A 20,452-nucleotide genomic window follows, 5' to 3' on the forward strand; every position below is an offset into this window, starting at 1 on the left:
GGATTGGTTAGCTTGATATCATGCTCGACTAGACTGTAGAACGAAAGTAGTGGAATTTTGTATACCTGGAAAGGCGACCCTAAGGATAGACGTAAGGGATATTTTAGTCTCATCTGTTCTTATCTCTAAAATTCGGGCTAGAAAATTGTTAAGTAATAGAGTCCAAGGATACCTAGCTTTTCTCATTAATACCCCAGGGGATAAGTTGGAGGTCAAAGATGTGTCGGTAGTAAGAGAATACTCGGATGTTTTGCCTAATAAGCTAGTATCACTACCACCAGAGAGAGAGGTGGAATTTAAGATTAATTTAATGCCCGAAACAACACCCATTTCAAAACCTCCCTATAGAATGGCACCTACCGAGTTGAAAGAATTAAAAGTGCAATTGCAAGATTTGTTAGAACGAGGATTTATTCGAGAAAGTGAATCTCCGTGGAGAGCTCCAATTCTATTTGTTAAGGAAAAAGATGGGAGTTTGAGGTTGTGCATAGACTATGGGGGTTAAATAATGTTACAATAAAAAAAATACCTATTATCGCACATTGATGAGTTATTCGATCAGTTACAAGGAGCAGTGGTGTTTTTGAAGTTGGATCTTAGGCAAGGACATTATCAATTAAGGATAAGGAAGAAAGATGTGCCTAAGACTGCCTTTAATTCAAAATATAGGCATTTTGAGTTTGCTATTATGCCTTTTAGACTGACGAATGCCCCAGCTGCCTTCATGAATTTGATGCATCGAGTCTTTAAGCCCTATTTGGATCAATTTGTCTGGTATTCATTGATGATATTTTGATTTATTCCAAAACTCATGAGGAACATGAACAACATTTGAGGATAATTTTACAAACTTTAAGGGAATATCAGTTGTATACCAAATTCAGTAAATGTGAGTTTTGGTTAGAGAAGGTATCATTTCTTGGGCATATAATTTCAAAGGATGGAATCACTGTAGAACTGTCTAAGGTGGAAACTATTGCTAAATGAAAACGACTCAAGAACCTGACTGAGGTCCGTAGCTTCTTGGGCTTAGCAGGATATTACCATCGATTCATCCAAAACTTCTCTAGAATTGCAAGGCCTTTAACCGAGTTAACCAAAAAGCTTGGTAGGTTTATTTGGGATGCAAAGTGAGGTTAGTTTTCAAGAGCTAAAGAGACGATTGACCATTGCACTAGTTTTAGCTTTGTCAAAAGAGAAGTAGGGTTTCGTGGTATATATAGATGCCTCAAGAGATGGGTTAGGGTGTGTATTGATGCAAAAAGGAAATGTGATCGCCTACACCTCTGGGAATCTGAAACCCAATGAGTAGAATATCCAACTCATGATTTAGAACTAACTACTGTAGTTTTTGATCTAAAGAAATGGTGACATTATTTATATAGGGTAGCTTTTGAGGTATATACAGATCACAAGAGTCTTAAGTATCTCTTCTCCTAAAAAGAGTTAAATTTGAGGCAACGTTGTTGGATAGAATTTTTGGAAGACTATGAATATATCATTAACTATCACTCTGGAAAGGCTAATGTGGTGGCAGATGCCTTAAACCGAAAAGCTCAAGTGGACAGTTTAATGGTTAAGGAATGGAATTTATTGGTGAAAATCAGTGAGTGGAACCCTCGCCTTGAAAGACAAAAGATAATTTTTGGAAACATTACGGTGAGACTTACTTTATTGGATCGAATTAAAGAGGCGCAAGCAAAGGAACCTATGGTACAAAAGTGGGTGAAAAAAGTACAAAAAGGAGAGATACCAGATTTTAAAATTGGGCCCGAAGGGATTCTAAAATTTCGAGATCGGTTAGTAATACCAAAAGATGCGAAGTTAAAAAGGAAAATTTTGAAAGAGGCTCATCGTTCTAAGTATATCATACATCCTGAAAGTAATAAAATGTATCGCGAGTTAAAGGGACTGTATTGGTGGGACAACATGAAAAGAGAAATCGCTCAGTTTGTCCAAACCTGTCTCACCTGTCAACAAGTGAAGGCCGAGCACCAGAAACCATCTGGATTACTACAACCCTTGGAAATACCAAAGTAGAAGTGGGAACATATCACCATAGATTTTGTATCAGGGTTATCACGGACACAGAAGGGGCATGATGCGATTTGGCTTATTGTGGATCGTTTGACTAAGTTGGCCCATTTCTTCCCAGTTAATATGAAGTATTCCTTGGAGAAACTTGCTACACTATACTTGGATGAAATTGTGAGGTTGCATGGAGTGCCAGTAGGAATAGTCTCGGTTCGTATCCTGATTTTGGCAAAAGTTGCAAGAAACTTTAGAGGCCAAACTAAACTTTAGCATGACTTATCACCCCCAGAAGGACGGACAATCCGGGAGGACCATTCAAACCCTTGAAAATATACTAAGGGCCTGTATTGTAGATTTTGGTGGAAGTTAGGGCCAATACTCGACCTTGGTTGAGTTTGCATATAATAATAGCTATCATTCATCTATTTAAATAGCTCCGTATGAAGCTCTCTATGGAAGGAAATGCCGATCACAAATTTATTGGGATGAAATAGGAGAAAGGAAAGTTTTAGAGTTTTCAGCGGTGCCATGGGTTGAGGAAACTTATGAGAATGCAAAGTTAATCCGACAAAGAATTCAAACGACCCAAAGTAGACAGAAAAGTTATGCAGATAATCGGAGGAAAGACTTGGAATTTGAAGTTGGGGATAGAGTGTTCTTTAAGATCACATCGCTAAGAAGTGTGACAACCGGAAAGGGAAAGAAACTTAAACCGAGATATGTGGAACCTTTTAAAATTCTCCAACGAGTGGAAAAGGTTGGTTATCGGTTGGAGTTACCCACGAGTCTGTCTAGAATTCATGACGTTTTCCATGTCTCATTGTTAAAGATGTACCATCCAGATCCAACTCATGTGCTGAAAGTTGTATCCCTTTGAATTAACATTCTAATTGTGATGACCCAGAAAAAAATTATTTTCTCACTTCCCAACTATTTACATTTCTATTTAAATTATATTTGTATAAAATTTTCATTCATTTAGTGATTTACTTGTTAAGTGATAATGAGTTTCTCTTGCTTGCTTATTTTAATTTTCGAGCGATTAATTTCTTGAAAATTTTTTATTTCACGACTTATTAGTGAATTTGGCTAAAACCCTAGAAGAATATAAGTTAAGATATTAGTAAAGTTAAGAAAGATTTTTTGGAGTTAAAAGAAGGTTACAAAAGTTAAGAGTTAATAGCAAGAAATTTAAGTGGAAGACACTCTTTGGATACTAGTCAAAGTTGACTTAAAAACCTTTCTTGTAGCTAGTATATTAGCTCAAAACAACCAAAATGCCCTCGTTTTGCTTCCCTTGATGGCCGAACCCTAGATACAAGAAGAGAGAGAGAGAGATTCCAATTCTTCTTGAAATTCTTGAAGACCCAAACTTTCCTTTCACCAAACTACTTGAATCTTTGGAAGATCTTGAAGGAAAAAGCTCCTAGGAGTGGATCTTTCCATCTTCTTGGGTTAATTTTGCTAAAGATTGGAGCTTTGAAGAGGTAAGTAGTTAATTTACTTCATTCTTTTGCTTTTCAAGCAATTTTGGACTAGATCTTGGTAGATCTATGGTATTTATGGAAAACTCATGGTGGGTTTGGAAGTTTTATGGGAATTTGATACTAGGTGCTTTAATGATCTTGATATGCTTAGATCTTGATGTATTTGGCTAGAATTTGGTTGATTATTGTCTCGTGAGATCCTAGGATTAATGATTGATAAAGCCCATGAGCATTTGAGTGTGATTTATGGTGGATTGTTGGTGAAAATTGGAGTATATATATATGCCGAAATTTCTGTTTAGATGAGCAATTATCATGGGCAAATTTTCATCTTTACCTTCCTTGAATTTGTGGCTTGTTTGTACACTTGTTCTGGAATTTTTTTTGGGAAATTTGATGCTACTTGACTCCATGTATATTGTTTGGATTATGTTGAAAAATTTGTAAGAAAATAAAGTGGTGATGCGGGTTATCTAATTGGAAAAAATAAATTTGCAAAAGTTGAAAAAATGGCCTAAGTCTGCCAAATTTGTGAGCCAAAAACTCCAACTTTAATTTACTATTTTAACAACTGTTTTGGATGGAATTGAGTTCAAAAGGTTCTATTGGACTTTGATTTTGGTATATAATGATTTTGGATCAAAATTTTGAAGTTAAAAAGAGTGAAAAGTAAGATTTCTTCCAAAGTTTAGTGGTTGACAACTTTATGGATTGATTTGACTTTGGATCCTTGTTTTAATAAAGTTTTGATCGGTTTAGTTCAAGAAACCTTATTAAACTTTCATCCTTGTTTATAAGATGATTTTGGGACAAAAATTATGAATGTAAGTAATTGAAAAGTGCACTTTTGTTATGATTTGCTTGCTAGAAAACTTGTAGGAGTTAAAAGACTTGTTCAAACTTTTGAAATGCTTTTACCCTAATGGGAAGTTGTATTTTACCTGAATTGTCGATTTGAAAGCCTGAATGAGTTGAAGTATCTAGAACATTAAAATTGGCTAATTTGAAAACAAAGTTTTCGTATTTAAGTGAATTGATTTGATGAACACTAAGGATTCACTTATATGTTGTAATTGTTTGCTAGGGTTGCAAACTGAACGTGCAGGCAATCCTTCTGTGAACGCTTAAGTTCTATTTGGTGAGTGCTCTAAGTGTATGGTAGCATTATATATATGCCGTCAATGAGTTTGAGAAAAATGATATAACTATGAACTATAATTTTGAACTTGTTTATGAATGGGCGAGTGTGTACTTTATCGCATTCGACCCTATTGAATTGTTATTACTATAAGTGAATGTGACATGATATTATTGATATATGGATGTGATACCCCAAATTTTAGGAGACTATTTTTGTTTAATCTCAAAGAAAGGATTACGGTTTCTTTATTTTATTTTTGTCTTAAAACATTGTTTTATTTTAACAAGACTAGAAACCTTACTTGTACTTTAAAACCCTAGTTTACTTGTGACTAGCAGGTTATGTTTAAATCCCTCATATTTGACTCAAAACCCTAATTTTATTCTATGGAATTGTAAAATTCATCACACTTTTCTTAAAATTCCTTTTATTTGGAAATTATTCATTTAATATGATCCTACTATTCAATCATTCCTCAATAAGTGCAAATGAACCTAGAAAGTAGGGTTTCACTCTTCGTTTTCAAGATTGGAGCAAATGAGGGTTTTCGCGATTTTTCGCCGGATGATTTTTTCGGTACGGAGCAAGGATCAAATTTGGTGATTAAAAGTGACTTTTGGGTGAGAAATAATATGGGATTAGATGCAATAATAAAAAGTTAGTGAATAGGAAGAAAAAACCCTAGTACGGGTGATTTAAGGAAAATCGGCTCGAACCAACGGGTACCGTTTGTTACCAGGTAAACACACCATTTGACCCATACTTTATTACCTTAATCTTCTCATTTTATTTTAGATAATTGACCCTCAAAATATCTCATACATCAGCCACAATATTTGACCAAGAGAAATGAGAGAAAATGGTAGAAAGAAAACAAGTGTCAAGGCATCTATGGAAGTTGGACTTTGACCAACTTGTCTTAACCTTCATAAAACAGAAATTTGATCAAAATTTCCTCATTTCTTCCCCTTTTCTTAGTATTGGTTGAAATTCTTGAGAGGAAAAACAAGAGAGGAAAAAACTTCACCTCGCACCTCAATCTTGAGTTTCAATCGATAATCTTGCAAATTCCTCCACAAAAGTTGATCTCCAAGGAAGCTTAAGGGTTTTGGTGGAGTGATCTGGGAAGAGGAAGGTCTTGGCAGCTTCTTGATATAGGGATTAAGGTGAATTTGGTAAGAAACTTCCCTCTACTTCGTATATGTGTGAACTAGAAGCTTATAGTTATAATTTTGATGGATTTATGGGGAAAATTTCATGGGTTCAATGGTATGTTGGGATGTTTAACTAGGGTTTATATTTTCAGCCTTGATTATGGTTATCTACCTCTTAATTGATGTTATTGAGCTAGTAGTTGGTGGGTTTGATGATAGAGCACTTGTTAGATATGAATTTATAGAGTAAAGGTGCAAATTTCAGAATTTGGAAACCAAGCTACCCTGTTCTGTCCGATTTTATTGCATCATGTTAGAGGCCCAATTCGGCTTAGCATAAAACATGAAAGTTGTAGAGAATGATATTTTATAGTTGCCTACAAAATTTCAGCTCATTCGGAACAACGTAGCCGGTGAAAAGATCAAAATACCCTCACTGTCCTAGGATATTTCCAGTGATCCGTTTTGGACAGTTCATCCAATTGATTGTGTTTATTCACTATGATCCATGCTGATTTAGCCATTTTCCAAAACATGAAAGTTTTAGTACTCTGTCTTAAGATTTTCAACGCCACCAAGAACACCTTAAACGGATCAGTGTAGCCCAAGTTATAGCCAAAACACTTGCACCTGTTTTGTACCTTGGATTGTGTACATTTTTGAATTTTGCTTCTGACCATGTTTTATCCGTTTTGATAACGTACGAACTGGGTGTTGACCTCTTCATAAGAAATGTAGATCTTGGTCTTAGCTTCGAAACCGTATAAAGTTCATCCAAATCCGAGTCCCGTAGCTTCAGTTATTGCCAAAACAAGATCGGTTGTCAGAACTGCCTTCGAATTGGACAGTTCTGACAGGAATGTTTGGACCCATTTTCCTCCATGCTCTGTATTGATTCAGCTTTTGGTCTGAACATGAAAGTTATAGCCTTATGTCTCAGCTTTCTAATGCCTCTGGAATTTCATGATTTTGATTTCTGAGCTGTGAGTTACGGTCTTTCAAACAGGGCCTGTTTGGTAAACCGAAATTAAATGGCTGGAACTAATTTGTGCATTTTTGACCAATACCTTTCGAGATCTGGGTTAAGGTGTCTTCACGAAAATTGTAGCTCTTCCTTGTATCTTCGAAACGGTGTCTAACCTACCTTGATCCGACATTCCTAGCCTAACGTTTGATCAAAACGGTTTGAGATGGCAGATCTGGCCATTTCCGTTTGCCGTTTCCACACTTGCATGTGCCGATTTTGCCGTTTTGCTTGTTTTGAGCATGTTAGTGGCCATTTGTGATATTATGTGATGCAATTTTCTATTTCAGACAGTGGTAAGCTAGGCGGAGCCGGTGGGGCCCACTACTAGCTAACACGCACGAAGTGATTTTTGCTCTTGTGCTACTTTTGTATTTTGAGTAAGTATTCAGGCCATTCTTATGCGTTCGTTACTTATGTGTTTTGATATGTATGAAAAGGGTACGATAGGCGAGGGTGTACTTTATCGCACTCGACCTAAACCCTAATTTGCCCACGTATTTGTATATGGCATATGTATATGAACCATTTTGGAACTAAAACCCTCGAGCTTGTAGCTCGGGGTGACTTTTGGGTACTTTTGTGAAGTTTGTGAGTTTGAGGTCGATCTCAAGACCTAGCTGGACTATTCGAGCCGGTTAGGGCTTGGTCGAAATTAGTCCAGCCTAGTCGGAGGTTACCAAGTTTGTGAATCCGGTTCACTGAGAATGTGAACCAAGTTTGTAGGTTCAAATTATGAACCAGGTTTGTGACCCGAGCTTGTGACTCAAGCTCAAGTTTGTGATTTCGTTCGCTCGAACAAGTTTGTGAGGTGACTGGCCAGTGAGAGTGATAAGGTGTTAGGTGGGAGTACAAGTGGAGTTCTACGGACCTTGTTTATGGTCGACGGAGTGTCGGCAGGAGGTCACGCATGGCAAACTACTTGGCTTTGGAGCCAACCTGTCTCCTTCCTTTGTATTGTTACTTTTGCACTTGACTTGACACTTTTGTGAAATAGTTGCTTATCTAAATGTGAAATTTATGATTTTACCCCTGTTTACTTACTAAGCATATAGCTTACCCCGTTCCATTTGTTTTCCTTAGCAGGGGGCCGACGTGGGGATCGCTCGGGAAGGTGGTTAGATTTTGAGCTATAGAATACTTGAATTTGTATTTGTTAAAAGTTGACGAATAAGATGTATATAGTTGGCGTGGTGGTTGTAGTTATCAGTTTTCTAGGTTTTACTTTCTGGTACTCGTGATATGTAATTCTTGGAGAATTGGATGTAATATTTGAGATTTATCTTATACTTCATTGGAGGACTGTAGTGAGTGAGTGAGTCCCGACGAGAGTTGGGCAGGCGACCCGCCGAACCCTGGGGTACGCCCTAGGGGAAGGTGGGGCTGTCACAATGGAGGCCCCAAAATTCAATGGCTAGTTATTCGAGGTTGAGCTGGCAAGGACTTGATCAACTCGATTAGCGAACTTTGGGTAGTATGTGTTGGATCCATACTGTTCTTGGTATACTTGAGTAATATCAATCACTAAAATTTTGTTGGTGTGCGGACCCGGTAGGGGGTGAAAGGTGGACGGAGTGGTGTAACAGTGGTGATTTTACATGAACATGAAAATTGATGGAGTGTCAACTATTTGAATTATTGATTGATTAAGTGTTTGCTAGTACTCAGTATCCTTAAATAACAATTTTATTGATGTGCTTATATGATACCTCTTGTTGACTTAAAATGAGAAATTATTGCTTTCTTAACTTGCATGCCTTTTTTAGACATCACTGAGTGCAAGCTTATACATTTCCTTTTGTTTTCCTTAGCAGGGTTGGTTCGTGATTCGGGGAATTAGCACTTAACTTTTATTTTAGTTAAACTAAATGATTAGGGTACTACATTATTTTGAATGTGTATTGTAAGCTAAACTCTCTCTTGTATTTTAAGTTGTCTCGACAGACAACTGATGTATTAGTTGTATTTAGCGAATGTTGTGCTAAGATTGGGCAATGAATTTGATTTTGTGGCTTGTTAACGAGTCCTGAGGAGAGTTAGACAGGCAGCCCGCTGATACCTTAGGGTACGCCCTTGGGAGAGGTGGGGTTGTCACACTAATGTATCAAGAATCATCTAATTGGGAGTTTTGTAGATTACGAAATAACCAAAATACCATTAACTTGTCAAAATCCTGTTTCAGCTTTTAACAATAAATCTATCTGACTGTATTTCGACTATTGACTAGGAAAAATCGTGGACTGGATTTCGATGTCTTCACAAGAAATATAGAGCTATGTTTTAGCTTCAAAATACCTCATGAATCACCCAAATTGGATGCTTGTCCAAGATATAACCAAAATACCAAAAGGTATCAAAGCTATCAAACATTTCTTCTTTTATACTTGATTGCATTTCATCTTTTGAATATTTTACATTTTCTATTTTTTTAAATCACTTCAAATTATCAACAATTATCCAAATATCTTCTCAATTTATTCCATTTGATTATTGAATCATTAAAACATAAAAATAAAAATAAAACGTTTCACTACTTTAATCCATAGAAATGTAATATTTCACATTTAAACCACAAAATGTAAACTTCACTAAAAACCTAATTAATTATTGATAAAAATAAATAAAATACATCAAAATTAAATAAAAAAACACACTTAAAATACATAAAATGCACACTTATCATACACACACATACTTGCCTCGTTGCTGCACACGTCATGCCCTCCCCGCACTTTCCTACTTATCCTGCACAGGTCACTTCATCTCCACACATTCTTATTTTTGGTGTACAGCTCATGCCATTGCTGCACATACCGATATTTGGGTGTGATGCCACTGTATCAGGAGACCTGCTGGCGGTGAAGACCTGCTCCACGATGATGCTATTAATAATGATGAGCCATCTGTTGGTGTTTTGGACACGTTTAGGCTGTTTATGGGTGAACGAGCTGTACACGATTGTCTACATGATTGTCAGTGGTAAGGACATGATAGATTTTGCTGCGCACCCACAACACAGGCCAAGGGCAAGGACAAAAAACCCGCAAGGTGTTTAAATTGTCATATGTTATGCAATGTTTTAAACCTAATCCATTAAACATACTTTTTCATTACTTGCCATTTAATTTATTATTCTAACTTTTTAATTTGATCTAATCACTTTTAAGTAGAATAACATTGAATATTTCAAAATACAAAAATATATGTCAATTGATGAATTATTAAAATTGGATAAATTGGTCCATTAACTCAACTTAATGAAAAGAGGAATAAGTAAATATATGAATGTTTTAGTTTTTTTTAATCATTTAACAAACTATATTATACCAATAACTATTACCTAATGTGTGTGAATAGAAACAATTAATAATTTTTATTATGAAATTGTATTTTTACATTACTTATTTTTATATAAATTCTTCATAAAATTTTGCAATTTATTAGTAATTTTTTGCCATGAATACAATTACGATTAATTTATTAGTTACAATGTTTAAGGGAGTTATGGAACATTAAGGACAAAATTAAGAACATTAAGGGAGTTATTAAGGACAAAATTAATTTTTTTAAGGACAAAATTTACCCTTTATTAACGAACTTAATAAACACTTAATCCCTAAACCATACATGCTTTTGTTGGCTTAACATTAATAAAATCTGGTTTAACATTTATAGAACCCTAAAGAAAAGTAGAACCCTTTTGTACTGATAAAGGAAAAAATTTTGGAAAAAAAAAATTTGGATTGTCGTGCCCTTCCTGTTTTCGAAAAAAAATATTGCCGAGTCATCGCACCTAGACGGTACGATGGATCTTTTTTTATTTTTTTAAAAAAAATTGCTTGACCCATCGTGCCTACATGGTACAACCGGTATAGACCAAGAAACAAGGTCTGCAGATCAATATTCGACGGAAACTTTTTTGAAAGGACCACAATCTAAGGAATTCGCCTGGTTTTTTGGGATATTATAAAGTAATGATTAATTGTTCTATTAGCTTTAAATGTCGAAAGTTTATTTATTAATTTAGGCGACTCTAAAGTTTTTGTTTGAGTCTGTACTAAATTGTAGTCATGCTCCTCAAAAGTTGGTTTGACATTTTGTGATAGAAGTCAGCCGAGGTTAGCACATTTGGTACGACACGTTCATTGAAGGGTTTGGATTCCAGTCTTGTCTAACTCTATGTTTTCAGAACCGGACCGGATAGCGACTCGGCCGAGGTCAGGGGTCAGGGGTCAATGGGTTCGACCGGGGGTCGATAGGGGTCGAACCGGATGACGTCATAAATAAAAATTATTTTAAAATTAAAATGTTATATATATAATATCTAATAATATATTGATATTAATAAAGGCATATTCATATATATTTGATGTTTCAAATATATTTAACAAGAAAATACAAAGAAATTAGAACAATCAAGTAGCAATTTATATTATTTAATAAATATTAACAAGTTTAGAATTAAAATTATGAATTTAATTGAAAAATAACATCAAATTTTAGGACAATATTTATAAAGTATCAAATATTTGAGGTATATCAATAAGTTTTAACAATTTAGGGGGTCAAAACATAATATTAAAAAGTTTGAATTTTTTTTTTAAAAAAATACTGTTGAACCGGAAAAACCGGGTTTTTCCCGGTCAAACCCGGTTTTTGACCGGCTTTGACCGGGTTTTAAATTTCCGGTTTTCTAATGTGACTCGGACCGGCTACCTGGCCGGTTCCCGGTTCAACCGGTTCGACCGGCCGGTCCGGTCCGAGTTTGAAAACAGAGGTCTAACTTCAGAATCGAGTAATTCTCTCTTCCTTTTAAACTTACAAGTACCAAAAACATTCAAGATATTCCCCTCCTCCGTTCTTGAATATATACATTTGTTCAGCACAAAATATGTTATTGAGAACCAAATGAACGTTTGTTGAGAACCAAACACGTACTTGCAATTGTTACACATGAGCCAGCCATAATAGTTAAAGTGAATCTTATATATATTACTAGGGGGGAGTGCCCGCGCATCGCGCGGGTGTTTGGTGCCTGTGGGAAAGAAGGTTGCTTTGTGAAACAAACAATAATATATTGTGAGAAGAAGTAAACTATACTCTCCGGATTATTAATAAATGCTTACTGCCAAATTTTTCTATTTTTCATAAGTTTTGTCCTTATGTATATGTTGTCTTTTTAGCAAATACAAACAGAAATCAAAAGTAATAGAAAAAAAATAAAATAAAATAAAAAAAGAGCTATTAGCCTTTCCAATTAAATGCTTAATTTTCCCCTTTCTTAGCACAACTATTTCTTTAAGATTCTTTATCTGAGGTCACTTCCAATATTTAAGAAATACAAACAGAAATCAAAAGAAATAGGGAAAAAATGAAAGAAAATAAAAGAGCTATTAGCCTTTCCAATTAAATGCTTAATTTTCCCCTTTCTTAGCATAACTATTTCTTTAAGATTCCTTATCTGAGGTCACTTCCAATATTTAATTCGTAACTGTGGTTAGTTTTGCAGGGAACCATGGTTATTTTTTGAAAATATCATCAATCATTTTCCATACTATTTTCAAGTTTCTAAAATCTTATATTAAAAAAAATACCATTATCATACACTCATCATTTAAAGATTGATGCTGAGAAAATGAGTATAAACAGATCCAATGTTGAGCTTGAGAAACAGCTTGAACTCAAATTCAACATGAAAATACTAAATAACCCTGTAAATGGAGGCTCCTACTTCTGCAGCACTGAACTTACTGGTTTTGGAAAAATATGACTCGACTGAATTACACAAATACAGGGTTCGGATTGTAACAAATTGTTGAGAGTTTAAGGTGCCCTACAAACTTGCAAAAGAGTTCTGATTCTACTTGTTTAACTCAAAACCACACAAGGGATTTGGATCTGGGCCACTCAACTCCAATTCTGTTCCCTCAATCGCAAGGAACAAAATACAGCATTAATAAAGCGACCCTACAAATTTTCTTGCCAATATATATCCTTTCTCTTCAGCTGGCTTCAATCACAGACATACACTGTTAACTATAAATCCAATCTCCCTATGTTTCCTCTGCTTAAAGAAATATTAATGATGTTTCTCCATGGGAAAAAGAAAAAGAAAAGGAATTAAGGTTGATTGACAATTTAAAATAGCTAACTATAAACTTGTCCATGAGCAGATTTTATGCTCCTATCAGATTGTTTTCACGTCTAAGAATGCTCAAAAACTTGCAAAAATAGGAATCAATGAAATTGAGAATCAAGCATTAGCAACCCATTGCTGATGCTATTTGCTCATAACTTTAACATATATGGCAATTATGAAAGTGTAAAAGATCACTTAAAGGTGAAGTGACTCAACAACCATAAAAGGCCTCAATTCTGCATTAACAACAGGAGAGGACGGGTGCAAGTGTGACTGCACAGCAGTGTTGGCTGAATTGGAGATTGCAAGGGTGAGATAAATATGAGGCAGGATGTACGAAAAGGCAACTTTGAGGCTAATTTAAAGGCTTCAGTTTTGCATTAAGATTGGGAGAGGACTGGTGCAGGTGTAACAGCAGAGAAATTGCGGCTGAATTTGGAGATTACAAGAATAAGAGGGAAACTGAAGTAAGGATTGAGATTTCGGAGTTAATTAACAGGTTTAGCAAGCATTCTCTACATATAGACTCTGACGAACTTGCATTTCACAAATTAGTGCATGCAAGCCCCATATAGCTTCTTCTCAATATAGATTAAGTTGCCATTAACTGCATAGCAATGTCGGGATTGGAATACAACATAACAATTTGATTCTCATACAATATAAAATAAAATAAGGAACATATTTAGCAGTAAGTAAAGTCAAAACTGCACACCCAAATCAACAATAAACGATATAATCATTGGAGCAAGAAAGCTACCCTTTTCAAAACAGCAAGGCAGTTCAACATTAGAACGGTAGCAAATTCAAGGTCGGTGGTAATACTAAAAGGTAGAGGTACGCTGAAAGCTAACCTTAGGCCAAAATCCCCACTGAGAGCTCTTTCTTGCTGTTGCTCCAAACCTATAAGATCATAGCCAACCCAGTCAAATTACAGAGGGCAGCAGTTAGGCAACGCAATAAAAGTTGCTAATTGCAGGTTCTAAGAACACGCTCACAAAAATAAGGGTAGAACTGGAAAATTGGGGGGAGGGGTGGAATCTAACCTCAAGCTGAACCACCAGGTATAGCTGCGGCTGAAGAACATTCTGAGCTGCTTACTATGGAGCCACGAAGAAGTAACCCAATCCCGGAATGCGAACAGGGGGTACCTGAGCATCAACCGTCTGGGCATTAACATACCCACGGTTCGGAAATTAAATTGGGGTGTAATTAATAAGGGGAAAATAGGGTGATCAATATAATTACAGCAGGATTGGAGAGCATAAGAAATGTGTAAGCCCCATTTGAACTCTCACGCCTCCCCTATCCAATCATTAGCAGCCCTAACAAGCAAGTAAGGCATTTGGGGCGTGAAACGCGGCCACAAGATAGGTAATTTCAGAGTAAAGAGCATACAGCCTTAACTCATCTAGCTAACAGAAGTCGAGACTAAGCAATTGAAACCTGGAAGAGGAAACGATGCGGCAGGCCTTTGTAAAGGGACTCGGCGAGAGATTGAAGCTGAACGGGGGGAAACGGACTTACGTGGGGCGCTCGTAAAGGGGATAACAGTTCGGCAGCCATTAACACTCATAACACTCATAACAATTAACACACAATAACAGCCCGGCAAGGAGTGGAACGTTTCAGACAGCGGAGGATTTCAATGGCGCCTCTTCCCACGGCGAAGCAACGTTTACTTGTCCGTCTAGAGGAATAATTGATTGCTAAGGGTATTCCAGTAATTACACCAACACACAAGCATATATGGAGTGTACAAAGTGCAAAAACAGTTGTACACTCATTATACATTCCATCAATACCCAGATGGCTCATCAATGAGGACTTTAAATGTAATGAAACGGGGTTATTTTAGTAAACATATCCAAATACAAGCTTTGTTAAGTTGCACCTAAAGCTTTTAAGCTAATACACAATATTTACTATTCCTAAAATAACCCCACCCTTGCGGTTGAAATCTTTGCCCTTAACTCATTCTTATATAGTATAAGAATACACTATCATGGTTAAATGAATGACACATGAGTAAATTTTGAATTTTACATGTATTATATATCTAATGGTAATAGTGCATACATTAATTATGTATATAAGATTAATCGTAATAGTTATTGATGTTGCAGTATTCTGAGAAGGGCGGGTTTCGACTGAGAAGGGGTCCATGCAATCAAGCGAAGGGGCGGCTTCGACTGAGTTCAGGCTCCGAAAAGTAAAGACCTTCATACAATTGTTAACCAACCTTATATATTTCCATTGCAATTGATAAACTATTTAGTAGTAAATTTTTTAACACATTTTTGGTTTTGTAGTTTCTTCCATTTTTTTTATATCTTTTGCCCAAACCACAACCAACACCACCTGATGCGCTAAATTTTTTAACACATTTTTGGTTTTGTAGTTTCTTCCATTTTTTTTTATATCTTTTGCTCAAATCACAGCCAACACCACCTCATGCGCAACATATGGCCTCTCTCTCTAAATCAGGAGGCTTAAAACAGCGCATTGTAAGGTAGAAAAAAAGTTGTGTTCATTGCGAACCAGGAACTCTCTCCCCGGTTTTCCTTCCTTCAGGCGGGCTTCTTTCTGCCCTTTATCCGTCTCTATTCCATGCTCTGAACAACTTTAAATTTTCAAAGATCTAAGATAGCCTTTTCAAATACAACTAAAACTGGACCCTTCTGTCAAACCTTGCAAAACACAACAGACAAATTTTATCATTTCACTTTGTTTTCTGACCTTTCGCTTTTGAGATGAGAATGGACGGATCTTATGGTTCAACTCTTACAAAACACAACAGACAAATTTTATCATTTCACTTTATTTTCTGACCTTTCGCTTTGGCGATGAGAATGGACGGATCTTATGGTTCAAATCTCACTTTGTTTTCTGTGATGGATTCATTTGAGTGTTGTTTATGCAGTTTGATTTCATGTGATGTGTGCCATGACTTCACTTGCTTATTACCAGGTCAAAATATAGTTTTTCATTGGACAATTGTGGACTGATAGAACTATAAAAAGCGAAGTCTTGCAGTACAACAATAAAATACTCACATGGACTTGTATAAAAAGCCAATAGACACTTGAAAGCATATATTCTTTATTTCCATCTTCAATCAACTTATTTACTGAAGTTAATAACAGAAAAGAGGAGAGGAATGAAGAAAACGGAGCTGGTTTTCATTCCTTCAGCAGGGATGAGTCACTTAGGATCAACTGTTGAACTAGCAAAGCTTCTTATTGATCGTAATGAACACATATTGGTTACAGTTCTGATTATGAAGTTTCCTTCTGAAACAAAGGTGGGTAGCAACACAAATTTGCAGACGGAAGCTTCAGATTCACGCATAAGGTTTCTTGAGCTCAAAAAAGAAGAGTCTTCTTCACAAAGGGAATCTTTTGGTTCGTTTATGTATCAGTTTATTGAAGATCATAAAAGCAGTGTGAGGGATGTCCTTGCTGAAATATCTAATTCTGCGTCCTCTGATCTCGTTGGAATCGTCATAGACATGTTTTGCAGCTCCATGATTGATGTCGCCAACGAATTTGGGGTTCCCTCCTATGTATTTTATACATCTGGTGCTGCAATGCTTGGCCTTCTATTCCATTTGCAAAGTCTGAGAGATGATTTCAAAGATGATGTCACCGATTATGAGAATTGTAAAGTTGAATTAGCTGTTCCAACATACATCAATCCTGTTCCAGTTAAAGTTTTTCCATCTGTTCTGTTTAACAAGGATGGAGGTGGCGACTTGTTCCTCAATCTGGCAAAAAGATACAGGGATACCAAAGGAATCATAATCAACACTTTCCTCGAGTTAGAATCCCATGCAATACAGGCTTTAACTGATGATAAAACCATCCCACCAGTGTATGCAGTAGGGCCTGTATTGAATCTTAAGGGAAGCAATGGCCAAAATCAAGGAACTGAGACAATTATGAAATGGCTTGATCTTCAGCCTGACTGTTCTGTCGTTTTCCTTTGCTTTGGCAGTGGAGGCTGTTTTGATGGTGACCAAGTCAAGGAAATTGCTTATGCACTCGAGTGCAGTGGACATCGATTCCTGTGGTCATTGAGAAGGCCTCCACCTAAAGGAAAATTTGAGTTTCCAGGTGACTATGAGAACCTGGAAGAAGTCTTGCCAGAAGGGTTCTTGCAGCGAACTGCAGAGGTCGGAAAAGTTATTGGATGGGCACCACAGACGGCAGTTCTCTCCCATCCTGCTGTTGGGGGCTTTGTGTCTCACTGTGGCTGGAACTCAACATTGGAGAGCGTTTGGTATGGCGTTCCAATGGCAACTTGGCCGCTTTACGCTGAGCAGCAGGTGAATGCCTTCCTGATGCTGAAAGAGTTGGGGTTGGCTGTCTAGATCAAAATGGATTTCAAAAAAAATTTTCTCGAGCCAAGTACTGAGATTGTGGCTGCAGATGTGATTGAAAAGGCTATTAAACATCTAATGGATCCAGAGACTGAAATTAGAAAGAAGGTGAAGGAAATGAAAGAGAAGAGCAGGTTGACTCTCAATGAAGGAAGATCATCCTCTGCTTCATTGGAACGTTTCCTAGATGATGTGATAGATAGTATTCCATAACTGTTTGTCAGATCTGACATCTGTCATTGGACCAAAATCTATGAACTCTACTATAATTAATAACTTCTGCAAGTTTGTGCTCTGCTTTTGCTTGTCAGGCATTGGCTAGATATTTTCTTGTGCTATCCTAGACATTTTCGTGTTACTTTATTGTTTTTTGCTCTAATACATATAGTAATTACGGTGAAGGAAAATAAAAAAATGCAGACTGACAAGACTCCAGGGAGGAAGCGACTTCAGATTCTGCTCAAGATACTTGACTTGCTTTTCTTTTCATAAACCTTCTTCAATCAAAGCAAAAATCTGCAGCCATTCGAAATGCAATTTAAGACAAATAATTAAAATCAATGGTAAAAATTAAATTGTCGCAGTTTAGAAAGAATAAGGGACTGTCGTAGTGCTAAAATCAAAATAAGGAGACCATATTAAGACAACTTTATTACGGTATTGAGATCAGAATTTGCCACTTCAGTGTTTACACAAAACTAGTTGTGGTTTGTGTTGTTGTACCTGCAATAATCAGTGAATGAACAGTTAGTAACATATATAACCTATCACATCGAGTTTGAAACGTGAATATTGCACAGATCAGATGTGTAATCTGGTTCACATCATTTAGTCCTTTCACTTTCTCAGAACTAGTCAAAGTATAATTTACTCTTCGATGAAGCCAACGAAGAAATCTGCCTTGAAGCTGGTACAATTTTCTCATTGTGAGCTAACTCCTTGATGCAATAATGGCAATAAAACTCGTTGCCTGAAGGCCTAAACTTCTCGAGTTTTATTCATTGGTAATCTTCTAATTTAATTTTTTTTTGACAAAATTGTGTAAGAAAGATCTACAGCTGATCAAGTAAGTCCTGCTTAAAGCGCACTAAACGTCTCAAAATGGCCTAAAATTAGGCAAACTCTGACATACAGCTTTAAAACAAAGTAAAATCTTATACTTTTAACCTCTTATGAATTGGATTATCTCCAAGATACTGTCAAATTTTTTTCCATTTGTCAAAAGAAAATTGGGATTTTATCCTCTCTCATTATAGCATATAAATGTAAGATCTTTCATTTATCCATATAAATGGTTAAATTCTCTCTCGCTATAGCATATAAATGTGAGATCTTCCATTTACACATTTTATATGGTTAACACAAAATAATTATGTTTTTCACAACCTAGACTTCTACTTATTCACGGTGTAAAACTTTTGTAAATTTGATTCATTAGACCGAAATGCTTATTCAAAATAAAGTATAGGGAATATTATACCATATTCTTTACTGAAATTGGCATAACTATTGGATTAAAAAATTATTGCTTCACTAGCAAAATTTACATAGTTTTTGCCATCCATTCGAACATGTATCACAATCAAATCAAATTAAATTGCACAATGAAACTATTAGTGTTACTCTTATAAAAGTGAATCATTACTTTCTTATTCTAAACCCTTTAGCGGAGATAAAGGAAGTCTAAAATGACATAATGGTGTTTCTACACGTGCAAGGATTAAGTATTCCATTTTACGCTTGGCAAAATTAAATATTAACTAGTTATTGAATAATTCATTGCCACAATTTTTTTGCCAATTAACTTTTAGTTAAAACAGCAACTGAAATTTAATGCAAATGGCAATTTCTGAATAAATCGCGTAAGTTGCTTGAAGAAATTATTCAGCAAAAAATTGCTTAATCAAAAGTTTTTTCAAATTATGTTTGTGTTCACAAAAGAAAAATTACTAATTGGTCCCCAAACCTTAAATTGTATATCAATGTCCAAATAAATTTATGAGTTAACCTTTCTTGTTTGGACCACGGAATTACTTCCTCCAAAGATCTTTTCTTTTTGTAGTATCTACAAACTTTCCTTTTCACATTACACTAAATGATCTAATTAATTGGAAATATGTGACATTGACCACGGTGGTCGTTTTTCTTTTGATTTAAAACAACCTATGTACTTTACATTCTCCTATAAATTCATTATAAACTAAGCAAGAGATAACAAATAGCAAGGGAGAAAGCAATGGAAGGTGAAAACACTAGTTACATTTATAGGAGTGCCAAAAAAACTACGCAACCAATCAGGGCCCTTATGTAACTGATGGTTGCAAAGAGTTTATGTTAGATCCGGCGGCTTCGACCGCCCTTAAGTGTGTCGTGTGCGGCTGCCATCGTAACTTTCATCGTAAAGTCATCTTACAAGCGAGCAACAGCGATCGTGGATCCGACCAGGAAGAATTGACTTTGAATGCAAACAGCCATGCTGGTGGTAGTAGGTGCATAGAACAGGCACCCCAGTTGGCCTAGAGGATGAACCCGCAAAAAAGGTTTACGACGAAATTTGCAACAGAACGAAAAGAAAGCATGTTGGCATTTTCCAAGAAGTTAGGATGGAAACTACAAAAGAACGATCCACAAAATAAGTTCGAAAGGTTCTGCAGAGAAATTGGTGTCACTAAGAAGGTCTTTAAAGTTTGGATGCATAGTAATAAAGATTGTTCCTTCGTTTTGGCATCCACAAGCAATGCCAAGAGGAAGCAATGCCAAGAGAGAGGGAGAGAGAGATTCTAAGGTTTCTCACAAATGTATGTCAAATCCCTTGAAAGTGTAAAAGTTTTAAAATAATAAAATTGGTGTTAACAATTCGTAGCTCTTTTGTTTTGGTTAATTAGTAACATTTTCAATAGTAATCATTATTTGAGCGGAAGCTATAAGATGTGTGGGCAAGTAAATTTAATCTTTCATATATTAGAAACCTTCAAATTAATATTTTTCATCATCATGAAGTTAAAACTTGTGCACCTTGTAATCTCATTGAAGTGTTATGTATGTCAGTGGACTTCATTTTAATTAATAATTAAGATATCAATTTTCCATGA

The 20,452-nt window shown here is 36.0% G+C and overlaps 2 long non-coding RNA genes and 1 pseudogene across 4 annotated transcripts; 2 read left to right on the plus strand and 1 right to left on the minus strand.

Moving 5' to 3' along the window:
* The first annotated feature begins 3,316 nt into the window (after positions 1-3,316).
* LOC140007429 (uncharacterized) lies at positions 3,317-8,854 on the plus strand. Of its 2 annotated transcripts, none has more exons than XR_011814740.1 (4): positions 3,317-3,521; positions 4,606-4,659; positions 7,131-7,220; positions 8,655-8,854. It is a non-coding gene; the product is annotated as an uncharacterized lncRNA (long non-coding RNA). The 2 variants fall into 2 exon arrangements; XR_011814739.1 differs by lacking the exon at positions 8,655-8,854 and adding an exon at positions 7,924-8,145.
* A 4,757-nt stretch (positions 8,855-13,611) lies between these two features.
* On the minus strand, positions 13,612-14,672 carry LOC140007430 (uncharacterized). Of its 2 annotated transcripts, XR_011814742.1 has the most exons (4): positions 14,426-14,672; positions 14,228-14,304; positions 14,026-14,130; positions 13,612-13,882 (listed from the first exon to the last, which is right to left on the minus strand). It is a non-coding gene; the product is annotated as an uncharacterized lncRNA (long non-coding RNA). The 2 variants fall into 2 exon arrangements; XR_011814741.1 differs by lacking the exon at positions 14,228-14,304 and having other exon boundaries at positions 14,026-14,145.
* Positions 14,673-16,020: 1,348 nt separating this feature from the next.
* On the plus strand, positions 16,021-17,655 carry LOC113688918 (anthocyanidin 3-O-glucosyltransferase 2-like; annotated as a pseudogene).
* Positions 17,656-20,452: the final 2,797 nt, after the last annotated feature.

Source organism: Coffea arabica, chromosome 5c (genome assembly GCF_036785885.1).
Source record: "Coffea arabica cultivar ET-39 chromosome 5c, Coffea Arabica ET-39 HiFi, whole genome shotgun sequence".
Taxonomy (NCBI): Eukaryota; Viridiplantae; Streptophyta; class Magnoliopsida; order Gentianales; family Rubiaceae; genus Coffea; species Coffea arabica.